The sequence below is a fragment of the Canis aureus genome, chromosome 16, assembly GCF_053574225.1.
Source record: "Canis aureus isolate CA01 chromosome 16, VMU_Caureus_v.1.0, whole genome shotgun sequence".
Lineage (NCBI taxonomy): Eukaryota > Metazoa > Chordata > Mammalia > Carnivora > Canidae > Canis > Canis aureus.
Genome location: NC_135626.1, coordinates 4,918,968 through 4,935,404, shown reverse-complemented (window position 1 = coordinate 4,935,404; position 16,437 = coordinate 4,918,968). Strand labels below are relative to the sequence as shown.

Genomic DNA, 16,437 nt, shown 5'->3' with positions numbered 1-16,437 from the left:
CAAGAGCATTTACTAAGTGGATACCAGGCATCAGTGGGCGCAGCCCAGAGCCAGTGGGCGGGTGGACTGACAGGGCCAACACTCCACCAGGACAGGAACATGAAATCGGCTCCCCTGGTCCTTCAACCCTCACGGTGGGTGTTGTGGGGCAGGGGTGGGGGTGTGTGCGCAGATGAACACTCTGACCACAGACCTCGGCAGGGGAGAGACCAGGCCCAAAATAGGCTGAGCGTCTGGGGCGTCAGCTGGGATTCGCCCCTTCCAACAAGTCAAGGCTCAAGCATTCTGTTTACCAAACGCTCTGCACACATAGAAACCAGGACTGTCTGGGTTCCACGTTAAAGGGGACCCTCCCCCGGGTGGATTTCGAGGTGTTGGAAGCTTCTCTGACAATGCCCGGGAGGAGGGCCAAGGCCCAGGGCTGCCCAGAGTAAGCCTGGCAGAAGAAAAAAGGTGACAGCAGGCTTGTAGACAGGTGGAAGGGGGCTCATCCCTGCCGGGGAGGGGGGCACCCCACCCCACACAGCCCCAGCCTGGCAGGTAGCAGAGAGGGGGTGACGTCCGCAGGCAAAGGCAGCACGCTCTCGAGCTCGTGAGAGTGATTAAAACCAGCTGAAGACTGATCCGCCTTTCTGAAGGCTGCCAGGGAGAGGGACTTTCCAGCGCAGGAGCTGGGGATGGCTCTTTGCAAAGAGCACTCCCCTGTCATGCTGTTCCCCTCTTGCCTGGGGTGTGCATCATGAGAAGGGCAGCCTCCCAGGCCTCCTATGTCTCCAACCCACCATGTCCTCTTCACATGGCCAAGCTGCTCTCCCCACAGGTCCCTGCTCCCCTGCACGTGTGGAGGAGATAAAGTCAGTGCGGGCTGTGGACTGGCCCACAGTGGAGCCTCAAGAGCATGTGTCCTTATTGCTCACAAAACAGTGCTGTTCGTGCCTTTTTACCCCAGCTTTACAGATGAGTACTGTTGAAGCTGACCAAGGACATGAATTGCTGCTCAAGAACACACAGGGAGGGATGCCTGGGTGGCTCAGCAGTTGAGCGCCTGCCTTCGGCCCAGGGCATGATCCCGGAGGGATGGGAAGTGAGTCCCACTTCCGGCTCCTGCATGGAGCCTGCTTCTCTCTCTGCCTATGTCTCTGCCTCTCTCTGTGTGTCTCTCATGAGTAAATAAATAAAATCTTAAAAAATAAAAATAAAAAGAACACACAGGGAGCTGGGATCTGGACTCCAAAGTGTGGTTCCTGAGCCAGTATTTTACACCAAGGCCCTGGCCTGCCCAGCAGGTTGATGACCAAGGAGAAATAAAGCACCATGTGGCAGGGACTGGGGGTACCCTATACACTGTTTAATTATCATGACAGCCCTGAAACATAGGTATGATTTTTCTACTAGTTAGAAAGGGGGAAACAAAGGCCCACATAAGTTATTTGTCCAAGGCCATTCAACTAGAAGGAGGCTCTTGGGTTCAAACCAGGTTCCTCTGACTCTGGCACCTGCCACTGTGCCACAAGGCTCTCCCACAGCAATGTCAATGGAGTGCCCCTTGCTGTGTGCCAGGCACTGTGCTGGGCACCAGGGAGCCAGATGTGGCCCACCCCATCCTTACAGCCCACTAGGGATGCAGGAGTGCTGATCATACCATTATACAGATAAATCTAAAATTCCAATTGCGAAGGAAGGTATGGTTGTCCTTGTCAATGCTTCAGGTTTTCTGAGGGTGGGAGGGGGGAGACAGATAATTTATAGAAGCAATTTCTCCAAGATGATTTATCTTTTTCATGTGCCTTTTATTTCTTATTCTGACCAGGAAAGCAAGTGAGAACCATGTTAATGAGACTGGTCGAATGAACCTTGTTTCAGAGTCCAGACATCACCATGCTGCTTAAACACTCCATTTCCCAGGTCAGTGACATGCAGGCATCCGGTGTAGGGGAGGGAAAGGGTGAGGCCAACATCAAGCCAGTTTCCAGGAAACGGCCTCAGAAAGCCAAACCACACTTTCCCTGCTCCATACATACCCAATATCTGCTCACATAAAACAGCCATCAAAGGTAGGTGATGGGCACTGCTAGGCCACCCCAGACTTGCATTCTTGGAAAACTCATCCATCTCTGGTAATGGCTCTCACAACTGGGTCCTCATGGTTTCTCGTTAGAAATGCAAATTTTTTATGCTGAGTGAAGTAAGTCAATCGGAGAAGGACAAACATTATATGTTCTCATTCATTTGGGGAATATAAATAATAGTGAAAGGGAATATAAGGGAAGGGAGAAGAAATGTGTGGGAAATATCAGAGAGACAGAACGTAAAGACTGCTAACTCTGGGAAATGAACTAGGGGTGGTAGAAGGAGAGGAGGGCGGGGGGTGGGAGTGAATGGGTGATGGGCACTGGGGGTTATTCTGTATGTTAGTAAATTGAACACCAATAAAAAATAAAAATAAAAATAAAAAGAAATGCAAATTTTCAGGCCCCACCTCAGACCTACAGAATCAAAAAGTGTGAAATGGGGCCTGGCAAACTGATTCTGAGGCCCTTAGAGCTTAGGGCCATTGCTGTGAGGTGTGCTTAAGTCAAGAGTATGAGGAAGGCAACCCTGGGTGCCTACTAAGAGACAAGTGGACAACATTTGTCTCAACCTTCATAATAATTCTGGGAATAAACAGCATTATCCTCAGATGAAGACATGAGGATCAGGTGCCTCCCTAAGCTGTCCAACCTCACACCACTGGAAAGTGGGAGAGCTCAGGGCCTATGATGATTGTGGATTCTGGATTCAGACAGGCCCAGATACAGATCCTGGCTTTGCCATTCACTGGCCATGTGGCTGGGTAGACTCTACTCTACTCTCTGAGTAGCTCACTACTTCATCACCTAAAATGGAAGACAGAATCAAACCACTCCTGGAAGGTAATGTTTTTGACGATTCAGTGAAATAATCCATGTAAAAGGCCTCCGATCATGCCAGGCACACAATGTGTGTAATAGATGGCAGCTATTTTGTAGGAGCCTAGCTCTCATAAGCCCCAAAAGCCTCTGAGCACCCAAAATTGATGTGATCAGGTTCAGGCATTGAAGTCTCTTGAACATTACTCACAGGAGAGCCCTTTAGACAAGTGTAGTGCCCAGCTCCTCTTGTTTAGAAATAGTTCTATCGGATTTCTGGGACTTCTGCTGGAGAGAAGTGACAAACCAGGAGAGGGATGGGGAGGCCAGGAAGGGAGAGTGATTGCTACCATGGAAGGAAGAGCAAGGGAAGGAACAACAAACACAGCTGCCTGGGGCTCACAGGGCTTACAGCGCCCTCCACCCTGCAGCCTGCAGTAAAGTTAGGCCATTGGAGATGACTGAGTCACCAAGGAGAGGTCAGTACTGTGATTCACCAGGATTTACAGAGGTTAGCACACATGTGTATGTCTGTGCGAGGAGGTATGAAAAACTTAATGAGAACGGACAAAAACTTTTAAACACTGGATGACTAAGGAAACAGGCTTGTAGCTTCCCAGGTAACTTGATTGTCTACAATGGCTCGGCCTCTAGGGCCTGGAGCACTGCGTTTTCCCTGTGACAGAGGTAGGTAATCCGGGGGCTGACGGGGCAGGTGCCCAGTGCCAGACTTACTCAGGTGGGACTGTGGGCAAGTCAAGCAACTTCTTAGGCCTCAGTTTCTGCCTCTGAAAATGGTGAAATAATAATAGAACCTGCCTCCCAGGGTGGTTGTGGTGAAGATCAGTACGTGTTCAATAAATGTTCCAGATTATTGCTGAATGTATACACGTGCGCTTTCCATAAGCCTGCTTGCCACCACATTGAAGGAATGATTTTCTTTGGTCAAGCTGACTTCATGTGCAGACTGCATACAAGACAAGGGCAGAGAAGCACTCCTCTGGCTAAAGGACTGTCAGTGAGGCTCTGCGGGGGTGGTTCTGGCAATGACAGGTATGTAAACCAAAGAGGGAAACTATAGGACACTCTCTGGAGAGATACAAGTAACTAGTGATCTTCAGAAGACCCAAATGTGTAGGAAACCCAAAATACCGGGGCTCCAACTTACTAAAAGAAGGTTAGTAAGCATCTATTGAGCCAGGTAGATGAGTCAGCATCTATCCAGCACCTACTGTGTACCAAGTATTGTGCTAGAGTATTTGCACTCACATGGATTCACTTATTCCTCCAAGCTGTCCTGGGAAGGTGGTATTGCTATCCTAGTTTTTTTTTTTTAAAGATTTTACTTATTTATTCATGACAGACACATACAGAGAGAGGCAGAGACACAGGTAGAGGGAGAAGCAGGCTCCATGAAGGGAGCCAGATGCGGGACTCCATCCTGGGCCGAAGGTGGCGCTAAACCGCTGAGCCACCGGGGCTGCCCCATCCATCCTGCTTTTTATTTTTTTTTATTTTTTTTATTTTTTTTAATTTTTATTTATTTATGATAGTCACGGAGAGAGAGAGAGAGAGAGGCAGAAACAGGCAGAGGGAGAAGCAGGCTCCATGCACTGGGAGCCCGATGTGGGATTCGATCCCGGGTCTCCAGGATCGCACCCTGGGCCAAAGGCAGGTGCTAAACCGCTGTGCCACCCAGGGATCCCCCATCCTGCTTTTTAGATGAGGAAACAGACACAGAGAGGATAGGTAAATTAATTTCAGAAGCCATGTGGTTAATAAGAGGTAAAGGTGGAACTCAAGCCCAGGCCCAGCTGACTCCCACTGCACCAAGACAGCCATGGCTGTGCAGAAAGGGAGCTGGCGGTATACCTGTCCTTGCTTTCTTCCCATCCTTTCCTCTCCTGTCAGCATCTGCTAGTGGCCAAACCCAACCAAAGCCAGTAGGCAAGGGAGCCAACAGGGGGAATCCATATAGGTCAGTCTCTGGGCACAAGGCAGGGTGCCAAAGAGCAGATGTGGGGCAGCAACCAGGAAATACTTAGTGCAGGAGAAACCTGACCCCTGTCCTCCAGAGTTTCAGCCTCAGAGCAGGAATCTATTTGGCCCAGACCAGGGATTGTGAGAGGGAGGCCAGGGGATGGTCTGGAGGTTGGAGGGGCCGAAGGAAGCCACCTATACCTGCTGCCTTTCCTCCCTGCAGGGCCTGTGTGGGTGTCCCTGAGGTGGCCCACCCCAGACCTACTAGTTGGAGAACCAGGACAGGTCTGGGAGTCGGAAACTGGGGAAGATACAGGAAAAATCCCTTCTGATTTTCCAGGGTCACAGTTACAAAGTTCTTGTGTCTCCCTGACAGTGCCTGCTGCAAAGTTCCCCCTTCCAGGTTGGGGCAAGCAGACCTATGGACCTCTACTAAAAGCAATTCCTGCAAACCCAAGGAGACCCTGAGCTCTCCACATCTCTCTGGATATTGACATCCAGCTCAGGAGCTACCTTAAGGATGAGAACTAGTTCAAGAGGTGGGGTAAGTAACTGGACTTTTCCAGTCCACTTCAGCATGTGGAACATTAACAGCAATTCAAGCACGTTCTATAGATTCTCTCAGCACAACTGCAGCTCATCCTCAACTTCCCCAGTTATTTCTGGGAGTGTCTGGGGTGGTGGCTCCTTGCTTCAGCTTCCTGCTGCCAACTGTTTCCCCCACACTCCTGGAGGACAATGCCCAACTGTCAGTGCTGGCTACGGTCAGGGCTATCGTGTACAGCTGTGCAGGATGTGCACTGCCCAACACTACATGGAAATCCCAACTGTGGGTCACTACTTTGCTCCTAGAATTCTATTTCTAGGACTCCCAGGTGGCAAATCTTCAAGGTGCTAAACAGTACAGCTTGATCCTCACCATATTAGAGTCATGCTGGGTTCCTGTCAACATTCCTCCAAAATCCAGAATCCAATCACTGGTCACTGTCTCCTTGGCACTGCCCCAGTGCCCATCCCCTGGCCTCTCACCAGGACAGCCCCTTAAGCTTCCTAATGGTCTTCTTAGTTCCATTGTTTCCCCCTTGGACCATTCTCCACCCAGCACCAAGAGGGATACTGAGAAAATGCAAAACAAAGCATAATATTTTCCTGCTTGCAAGCCTTCAAAGGCCTGCATTGCACTCTGAATAAAACTCCAAGGCCTCATCTGGCCTAGAGGGCCTTACAGGACCTACCCTAGCCTGCTTCTCTCGCTTCACTTGCCCCCGACTCCCCACTCTCCCATTTGTCTCTGCTGCTTGGTCACAGTGGCCTTTCTATTCCTCAAATAGGCCAAGCTCATTCCTATCCCATGGATTTTGCATGCGCTGTTCCTTTCACATGGCTGCCTCCTTCCTGTGGCTCACATGACCCTTCCTCTCAGAAACTTCCCTGAGCACTCTGTTCAAAGTAGCCTCCTTCACGCTCCCACTCACCCCATCTTTACCTATTCCATTAACCAGTTTCATCAGTCTTTCAAATGACCTCATCTCTGGCCCCATGTGGAAACTCCATAAACATCTGTGGGATAACTAGGTGGGTGTCCTGCACAGCAATGGTGGGTAGGCCTTTGGCTGTGTTCTGTGGCACCTTATCACCTGGCCCCAGTCTCCTACCTCAGCACCTCATGAGCCTCAGGTGTGCCCTGAGTGTCATGAAAACAGCTCCTCCAGCCTTTGCAGAGAGCCCTCACTGGCCTGGGGTTCAGAGCTGCATTCTGGGAGCCTGGCTGCATTCAGGTGGCACCAGGCATGACCACAGCCTGAGGTCAGGGGGTCGGGGAGCAGCACCTTTGTGCCATCTCTCCCTTGCTGCACACCCTTGGGCAGCCTACTTAGGTTCTCTAACCTTGTTTTCCTCAGCCTGAAAAGGAGGACAGTGATGGTTCTTACCACATAGAGCTGTTGTGGGAATAAATTGATGTTAACAGTTGGCACAGAACCTGCGACCCATGAGTAGTTGACCAGCGTTGTCTCCATTATTCCTTCCCCTAAACTTGTCTCCCACTTGTTCTTCAGGGACCCACATGCACACACCCCCCCATATCTCTTTATGGGGGAGCAGCTCCACAGACCTGCCAGGGGCTGGCTCATCATAACCACAGGCTTGCACTGGGCTTGGACCCCAGCTATAAATCTGTGAATGGCAGCTCCCTGTGGGTTCTCTAAGAAAGGAAAATGGTGGATTTATGGAAAAATGATTAATATCTGCACTCACGAGAGGGACACAACACGGTCCTGTCCTCAAGGAATTCATGCTCCAGGAAAGGAGAACAGGGACCCCAGGGAGAGACAATGTCAGCATGTGATGTGTTACACAGGATGCACATCCTCTAACCCCGTCGTGGTGTCAGTGCAGTTCCCTAAACATAGGGGTGGTTCAGTGGTTCAAAGACCACACAGAACCTCATGGCAATTCAAGTTGGATTTTGCCACCAAATCAATTTTGAGCCAATCTTTTGAAAAAAAGCTTGCTTTTTCTAGAGCTTTTGGATTCTGGATTTGTGGGTCAGGGAGTGTGGACTTACAGTCAGGGCCAAGTTATCCATTAGGCACAGGGTATAGGGCTCACAATACTTTTGGGGGCTCACAAAAATGTTCTAACTTCTTTTAAAATGAGAACAAAATGTGAAATTTTAGGGCAGAAAATGCCTTAATATTCAATATTAACATATTTGTCTTTACACCAACGCAGCCATAGAAGATGACTTTTAATATTTTTTAGTACAGGAAGGAGCTCATGAAGGCAAAGTGCCTCAGGCAGGCAGAAGTCATCCTGGATCTGTGCTTGGAGCCCTGGCTTCTATAGATGCTGGGAAGTTTGGCAAGGTAAGGTGATGACCAGCACAGCGCCTGGCACACAGTGAACATATAATACATGATGATAGTAAGAGTGACCATAACATTGTCACAGTCTCATTTTTCTTATCTACAAAAGGGAATAACTGCTGCCCTCCCCACTCCCAGGCCTGCTATGAAGCTAAGTTGGGAGATAACAAATGCCAAAGCGCTTTGGGACCTGGCTCTGCCATGCAGAAGAGAGGGGCTGATACTGCGAACAGCACCATCATCCACCTGCATAGAGAATACGAGCAGATGTCCCTCTGCTGCCCCACCCACACCTAGCAAGATGGCCCTGAATACTCAGCACAGGTACTGCCTTTCTTCCTGCATCTGCTTGGCACATGGACCAGTGGGAAGGGGAGAGGGCAGGGCTGAGAGCCAGATCAGTGAAGTAGGAGTTATAGGGAACCCCCAGAATCAGCTTGGGGTGGGCCTGGGGTAGCCCTCAGAGGTCTAGGCGCAGCCTCACGAAGTCAGGGAGGTTGTCTTTCTTATCTTGGGTCTCCTTTCCCTTCTTCTAGCCAGACTCCTAAATTTCACTCTTGCTGCCCTCAGCCCCAAGATCCTGAGTCAGAAACCCTGGATGTGACACAGGGCGAGTGCATTTTTAAGGCTAGCATTCCTACAGACATTTATCATGTTTTTCTGTGTGCTAGTCCTCTAGTGAGATGCTCCGGACAGAGGCCAGGACAAGACAGGCCCAGGCTTGCCCTCAGGCCTCTCTGATAACACTGCCCACTGCAGCACCAGCACCCCTGACCAGTGTCCCCATCCTGGCCTCAGGCGTGGGAAGCTCAGCCTGTCAGTCTCTTGCCAGAAGCCCTCAATTATCTGTTCAGTTGCCTTCTTCGGGCCCAGGAATGATAAGCAAGGTGAGCAACAGCTCAGCTGTTCCTTGGGAGGAGAACTGCAGCAGGTATCTATAAGGGGGCTGTGGTCTTCCCCCACTGACCATAAAACTGCCCTCAGTTTCTCATCTGTCTGGGACAAAGATCCCGTCTGACACAGTGTTCCAAAAAAGCAATTTTTAAGATTTTTATATATGTGGGGTGCCTGGGTAGCTTAGTTGGTTAAGTGTCTGCCTTTGGCTCAGGTCATAATATCAGGGTCCTGGGATCAAGTCCCATGTCAGGCTCCCTGCTCAGCAGGGAGTCTGCTTTTCTCTCTCCCTCTGCTTCTCCCCCTACTCAATTGCGCTCTCTCTCTCCCAAATAAATAAATAAAATATTTTTTAAAAATGTTTATATAGGATGGGATGATTTTAAACAGCTCTGGAAAATTTCTGTGAAGTTTTTGTTATGACAATACAAAGAAAGCCAGCAAACTAAAATTAAATCTCTCTTCCCTCTGCTTCTCAGTCTCCTCTCTTGGGGACGAGCCTCTGCATCAGCTGCAGTTAAGAGGGCAGATGAGGCCAATCAAACATTCCTTAAAATACTGTTATAAAGACAAAATGAAAACCAGTCAACTAAACATCTTAGCAAATTGGCTTTGGGCAAATTGACCTGGAGCCCAAACTCTGGGGCTCAGATGGAGCTTAATAAGGGTTTATTGACTGAACAGCAAATGTATTTGACTGTTAGGTGATGTCCAGGCTTGAACAGAAGGGCTGCCCTGACTTTGTTCCTTGCAGGTGGGTTGAAAAGTAGGAATTAAATGGGTCATGCATGAGCCACCAATAGGTTCTCAAAGCTACTTTGTAACTGAACATGTAACCTGTGCTGACATTTGGATATACTTGTTTGGCAAGCATTTAACAGACACAGTGTCCTCAAAGGGCTTTCCATGTGCTGGGACATCCTGTGTGACACTGGGCAGTCCAGGATAACCAGTAGCACTGCTTTAAAAACCTCCCCACAAATATGAGTCTCCAAACTTCTTACTAGGGTCAGGGAACACATTGTGTCCCTGATAGACATAGGGCGGCAAGTCACAGGACCTGACCACAGCACCTTCAGGAGAGGAAGGGACCAGTTGGCTGGATCTCAGCTTAGAGGCAGCTGTTGCATTAAATCTGGAGGAGGGAGGCTTGGGGCAGTTCCATGGGTTTCATAATGCTTGGACACTCCCTTGGACCTTTCCAAAAGTGACTGACCAGGAAAGGAGGGGACGTGCTTCTTTGTCCTTCAAGCTTGGGTCAACCTCACTGAAGCCCCATCACTAACAATGCCATAATTCCTTGACCTTGAATCTGAGAAGTCATCAACTATTAAATGTGTCATGTTCTAGTAAAATGGGAAAAAGTGCTGCCCGTTAGCTCCTGACATGCTGTTAACTTCAAGATGCCTCCTGATTTCAGAGATCTTAAAACAAGAAAAAATGTCTTAGAATTAAAGAGATGTTACTTGTTTGCAGGACAACTGTGTTTCTGCTCACTTTGATGTGGGTCTTAATCCCAGTCCCGTTACTTTCTACCCAGTGGCCAAATGCAAGGAATTTTACTTTGCTAAGCCTCAGTCTTCTTGTTAGTAGAACAAAATGGCAATACTTCTTTCGTAGGTTGTGAGAGGAGAAAAAAAAAAACAATGCCTGTAAAATGTTGAGCTTGATGCCTAGTATATCACAATTAGCCATACATGCTATAGTAGATGCTCTAACAAGGCTTGCAGGGACAACACATTTCCTCTAGTGCCCAAGGTGGGTGTACTGAGCTGAATCAAGACATGCATTCTTGGGGCTGATATTTCCCAAAAGACTATGACCAAGAGCAGGAAGGGCAGAGAACTGAAGTAAGAGCTACCAACCAGCTGGCTAGGTTTATCGAGGGTGCTGACAGCAGCGGGAGTACAGGAGGTTTGGGGGAGAAGACAGATTCAGCTGGGATGTGGGGAGTTCCAGTTACCAACATGGAAAAGTAAATTGTACTGAACTAACTCTCTGGTCAGTAACAATGATAGACTCGGGACAATATACAAAATAACTGCTTGAAAGCTTTTGAGAACAACCCAAAGCAACAGATACTGGAGGAGACAAGGTTTTTGAAAAGATGGGAAACATATAAGGGCACTTCCCAGTTCATGGTGATAAATAGAAGAATAGAACTGAAACAGAATGCAGCAGTATTACTGCCTGGGAAGAAGATAAAGAAGTTGGGCACTGAGTATGGCAACTGAAAGGGAATATGCCAGAAGGGAGATAGCCATCGAAGGGGGAGCTCCCAAATTACTGTACAAATTCCCTTCAAATCCTTAGTTAATCCCTAAATTGTATACATGCAGGGAGAGGGAGAGGGAGAGGGGGAGGAGAGAGAGAGAGAGAGAGAGAGAGAGAGAGAGAGAGACCCCACAGAGCCCAAAAGAAAGCAGTAGCTGGGAAGCAGGGAGTTCAGAAGATAAGAGATTGGAGTTCAAGTCCTGTCAAGCTAAAGGAACTTAGCAAACATTTAAGGTTTCTGATTTCATCCTGGAAAAGCCATACCTTACTAGGAAGAGTTATACCCTAGGACTATAGACAAAACCAAAATAAATCTACTTGAACAAAACCTAAACACCAAACCTTCACAAGATCAAGGGGGTATGTCAGCAATTTAACTGCCTGCCAGAACAAAACACAACATTCTTTAGAGGAAGGCAATAAAATATAAAGTCTTTTCAATATATTATCCAAAATGTCCAGTATACAATTTAAAAATGATAGATATATGAAGAAGCAGGAATATGTGACCCAGGCTCAAGAAAAATAATAGTCAATAAAACAGATCTACTGATGAGTCAGATGTTGAATTAGTCAACAAGAGCTTTAAAATGGTTATTATAAAATATGCACAAGATTTTCAGGAAATGAAAGATAGAATGAATGAGTGGATAGAGAATCTCAGAAGAGAAATGGGTCCTATAAAAATAAACCCAGGGGAAATTCTAGACCCAATAAATACAGTACCTAATATAAAATATACTTAGGATGAAATTAACAGCAGATTGCATACTGTAGAAGAAAAGGTCACGGGCATCCCGGGTGGCTCAGCGGTTTAGCACCACCTTTGGTCCTGGGCACGATCCTGGGGACCCACCCGGGATTGAGTCCCATGTCGGGCTCCCTGCATGAAGCCTGCTTCTTTCTCTACCTGTGTCTCTGTGCTTTTCTCTCTCAATCTCTCTCTCTCTCTCTCTCTCTCTCTGTGTGTCTTTCATGAATAATAAATAAATAAATAAATAAATAAATAAATAAATAAATAAATAATTTTTTAAAAAGAAAAGGTCAGAATACTTGAAGACAAGTAATAGAAATGATCCAACTGAAGCACAGAAAGGAAAAGGAAAGAGAAAGGAAATGAAGGGAAGAAGGGAGGGAGCTTCAGTGACCTCTGGGACAACACAGGTGTATAAATGGAGTTCCAGAAAGGGAGAGGAGAGAGAATGGCATTGAAGAACCATTAGAAGAAACCATGGCCCCAAATTGCCTCACACAATCCCAAATTTAGTGAGACAAATCAACTCAAAGATCCAAGAAGTTCAGTGAACTCCACACAGAATCAATGCAAAGAAACTTACACCTATTCACACCACTGTCCAACTGCTAAAAACCAAAGATAAAGAGAAATCTTAGAAGACGTCAGAGGGGAAGATACTCACTATGTACAAAGGAGCAGTAATAAGGAAGAGAGCTGACTTCGCATCAGAAACAGTGTAGGCCAAAAGATGATGGAAAGAGATGTAAAAACTGCTGAAGGGGGAACATCAATTTGGGATCTGTTAGGCTTGAAATGCTGGTAAGACACTGAGTTTGCAAAACACGGGGAGGTCCAAGTCCCCCTTTTATAACACATGCTTGCCATGTACTCCTACCACATGCAGTATAACAGTACAACAACCCAACATTCCCAACAGAAAAAAACTGTAGCTGTCAGGAAGGTGATAAGACATGAAAGCACATGAAATCATTTAAACAAATTGTAGGACATAATTAAGATTCTTTGTATTTTTGCCACCATGTAAACCTCACACATTTTTCTTTCTGATAAAAAATGTAGAGAGAGAAAGGGAGATTCCCTGCTCCTCATGTGCTTTAGTCACATGACACTTTGGTCCAACAGGCAGCTGGAATTGTGGGAATGGTGTTCCTCCAGGAGGTCGTGGGGATTCAGAGCTGAAGTTAGGGGCCCAACGAGCAAGACTGGAGAGGCCTTTGGGAGCAGGGAAGAGCAGCAGCCCTGTTTCCCGAGTAACTGCTGATGGCTTAATGCCAGGCATTGTGCTAGTGCTTTAGGGGCATCATCTCACTCAGCCCTGTCACCGTGAGGGTCCTGAGAGTCCTCTCACACCAACCTCAGCTTATGAGATGACTGAGTAACATCATTCCTTTTTTATTTTTTTCTTTTTAAGTGAGGAAACAAAGTTTGCAAGAGAATAAGAATGTTGCCCAGGTTAGAGACAGATATGGGATCTGAGCCCAGGCCTGTAAAACTCGGAGCCACATCTCCTCATCCTCCCCAGCCAGCCACCCCACTGTACCAGGATGTAAAGAAGAAGAGCTCTGTGTGGCCCATGCCTACACCTGTGCCAGTGCTCAGGGAACTCATGGCCCAAGGAAGGAGGCAATGGAAATTACTAGAGCCAATACTGAGTATGTACTGGATACTAGCCACTGTGCATTACACTTAACATGTTGCATCTTATTTACTATTCTCAGCAGCCCTATGGGGTAAATCCTTGTGACATCTTCATTTTACAGATGAGGACAGTGAAGCTTAGAGCTACTGAGTGGTAGAACCAGATTTTGACTGCACAGCTCAAGCTCTCCAGCAGCATCCTTGACTTCAAGGCCACCTCAGGGGCTTGGGACGTGCAAACACAGACAGGGCAAGGCTGTCCTGCCATTCCTCTCCCACTTGATGGGATCCTAGGAATTTTGAATTGTGAAAGCAAATTTACTCTAGTAATTTTTTTAAAGATTTATTTATTCATGATAGACACACACATACACAGAGAGAGAGAGGCAGAGACACAGGCAGAGGGAGAAGCAGGCTCCATGCAGGGAGCCCGACATGGGACTCAATCCCGGGACTCCAGGATCACGCCCTGGGCCAAAGGCAGGTGCCAAACCGCTGAGCCACCCAGGGATCCCCGTGAGCCACCCAGGGATCCCCTACTCTAGTATTTAGGGACTTTGGCTGCACCTGTTCCCAAAGGAGGGTGAGTCACTCTCCCTGACCCAGTGGGTCTCATTGCCTCCAACTGCCTCTCTCACCAGGATGGCTGCAACCGTCACCCACAGCTCCAGATGCCTTGTCTACGGTTTTTGCCAACTCAGCCTCTACTCAGCAACTAATGGTGCCTTTCAGAAATAAAAGCAAGTTGCTCAAAACCTTTCAGTGGCTTCCCACTGTCCTTGGATCAAGTCCCACCTCTGACAAGGCCTCGTCTTCCTCCATGCCCCTCCCTACCCTCTCCTCAAACATACTCCTGGGAAGAACTCCCTATAACTGCTCCAGCTATTGCTGTTGTGTAACAAATTACCATCAAAACTTAGCAGTCTAGACGATCATTTTCCTATCCTCGTGGATTCTGTGGGTCAAAGATTCAGCTACAGAATGGTACAGTGGCTCATTTCTCTTCCTGATGCCTGGGGCCTCAGCAGGAAGACTGTAGCTGAAGCTGACTCACCGCTGGGGGCTGGAATCACTGAGAGAGCCATCTTTCCTCACACATCTGGAGGTGGATGCTGGCTGTCAGCTATGACCTATGCTACACATGGCCCCTTCATGGCAGCCTGCGGGTAGTTGGACTTCTCAGGGTCAAGCCTGGCTCAGGGCTCCAAAAGACAGTGTCCCACTGAACAAGGCAGAGGTGCCCTGCCTGTTCTCACCCAGCTTTGTATATCAGGTAGTGTCATTTCCATTGCATTCTATTGGTTGTAAGTCACAAAGCCACCCAGATTCAAAGGGAGGAGACATAGACTCTACCTCTTATTTTTTTTTAAAGATTTTATTTACTTATTCATGAGAGAAACAGAGAGAAAGGCACAGACATAGGCAGAGGGAGAAGCAAGGCTCCCTATGGGGAGCCCAATGTGGGACTTGATCCAAGGACCCTGGGATCATGACATGAGCTGAAGGCAGACACTGAACCACTGAGCCACCCAGGTGTCCCTAAACCCTACCTCTTAATGGAAGGAGTGTCAAGGTCTCATTTTGGACTAGGAGATGTTGTTGGGGTCATCTTCAAAAAAGCAATCTGCCACACGGCCCTTAATGCACTACTGCTGCTACCCAGATCATCATCTCTCCAGCTCACACCTGCTAATTCTTACCCATCCTTTGGATTTCAGCTGAAACCCCATAACCCCAGGGAGCGTGCTCTGACTGCCCTGCCCAGACTTAACCCAGTCTCCAGCTTAGACACCCACTCAGCACCCAGCAGCACTTCTCATGTGTTTGTCTGCCTCCCCTCCTGACTGCAAGCTCTGTGAGGAGAGCAACTTTGGCTTCCTGCTGTCAGCTGTGAGCAGGTTCTCAAGAAACACATCCTAGAGAGGAGAGATAGCAAGAGAGAGGAGGAAGGGGAAAAGGATGAAGTATGCCAACTTCCAGGCTGGCAAGGGTGCTGCTCAAGAAGGATTCAGTTCCATCCTATGTGCTTTGGCTGATCTTGAGTCCCCAGGCTCCCATGGCTTCCGTGCAGAACATGCACAGGGCTCCTCCACAGAGTGGGTGGGCACCTTCACCCCCATGGCAGTTGTGGGGAGCACACCTATGCAGCCCAATCATCTGGCTAATGTTGTAAGATACTGCAGTCTTCTGGTGGAGACCTGCCTTCTAAAAAGGAAGAGGAGGGGGACTGACAGATGGAAAAGGGAGCAAGTCTGAGCAGGCTGGGAGAAGCTGAGGCAAGAAGCAAAGTTTGCTCCCTGCAAAGACAGGAGTGGTGATCCTGAGGAGCGGAGGGCCACAGTGGACCTGCTTGTCCAGGGACCAGCAACATGGTATGGCTATGCGTGCGGGTGGGGAGAACACCACTGAAGTTTCTCTCCCGATGTGTACCCAGATATCACCACCACCACCACCATCATCACTAAACTTTTTCAAAGAAGAAAGAAGAGTCACCACCAGTATTTCACACAGCTGTTGCCAAGGCAGAGACAGCTGTTCCCTTCCCATTACCCGTGGGCCTCCTTCCTCTGCCCGCAGTGCTGACATGTCTGTAGGATTGCTCACTTTGTGGGGATCTGGTGTGGTCTCCTGCTTTCTGTTCTGACTCTATGAACACCCATGAGCTCCACCTCAGCGACACCCTGTGCTGGGGGCTCTTATCATGTGCTCCTCAGAGGTCTGGAGGTCACCAAAGAGGTTCTGGGAGTGCCATCCCTGGCCCGCTTCCCTCCTGAGCTCTGAGACCAGCCCTCCGAGGCACCCCTGCCCTGGGCCAAGCCCTCTCCCACGTGATACCAGGGAATCCAAGGAGATAGATCACTGGTGATAGCTCATTTATCGATGCATGAAAGGGATGCCAGAACTGTGAAATGACTTAATCAAGGCCTCTAGGTGGGAAGTGACAGGCATTTCTCCTAGACGTACCACCCCTCCCCCATCAAGCCTGTGGTATTTCAGCGTCCTAGGCCCCTGCCTTCTGCTAGCTGTCAGCACAGATCCAGCTGGCTTCTGTGCAGGCGGCCTTGGGCTCCCTCCCAAGGGTTTAGAGGTGAGAGGGAAGCCTCTATGAAGGGCACCCATGGGGAGAGGCCATCTGTGC

At 48.5% G+C, this 16,437-nt stretch overlaps 1 protein-coding gene and 1 long non-coding RNA gene across 15 annotated transcripts in view; one reads left to right on the top strand and one right to left on the bottom strand.

Annotated features, from left to right (window-relative positions):
• The window catches only part of RALGPS1 (Ral GEF with PH domain and SH3 binding motif 1), a 295,262-nt gene that overhangs the window by 87,886 nt on the left and 190,939 nt on the right, over positions 1 to 16,437 (bottom strand). The window lies entirely within an intron of this gene.
• LOC144285546 (uncharacterized) lies at positions 333 to 14,148 on the top strand. 3 transcript variants are annotated; one of them, XR_013353830.1, is made up of 7 exons: positions 333 to 453; positions 1,811 to 1,905; positions 5,245 to 5,412; positions 7,637 to 7,735; positions 7,874 to 8,059; positions 8,407 to 8,622; positions 13,940 to 14,148. It is a non-coding gene; the product is annotated as an uncharacterized LOC144285546 (long non-coding RNA). The 3 variants fall into 3 exon arrangements; XR_013353828.1 differs by having other exon boundaries at positions 7,632 to 7,735; positions 13,940 to 14,145; XR_013353829.1 differs by lacking the exon at positions 8,407 to 8,622 and having other exon boundaries at positions 7,632 to 7,735; positions 13,940 to 14,108.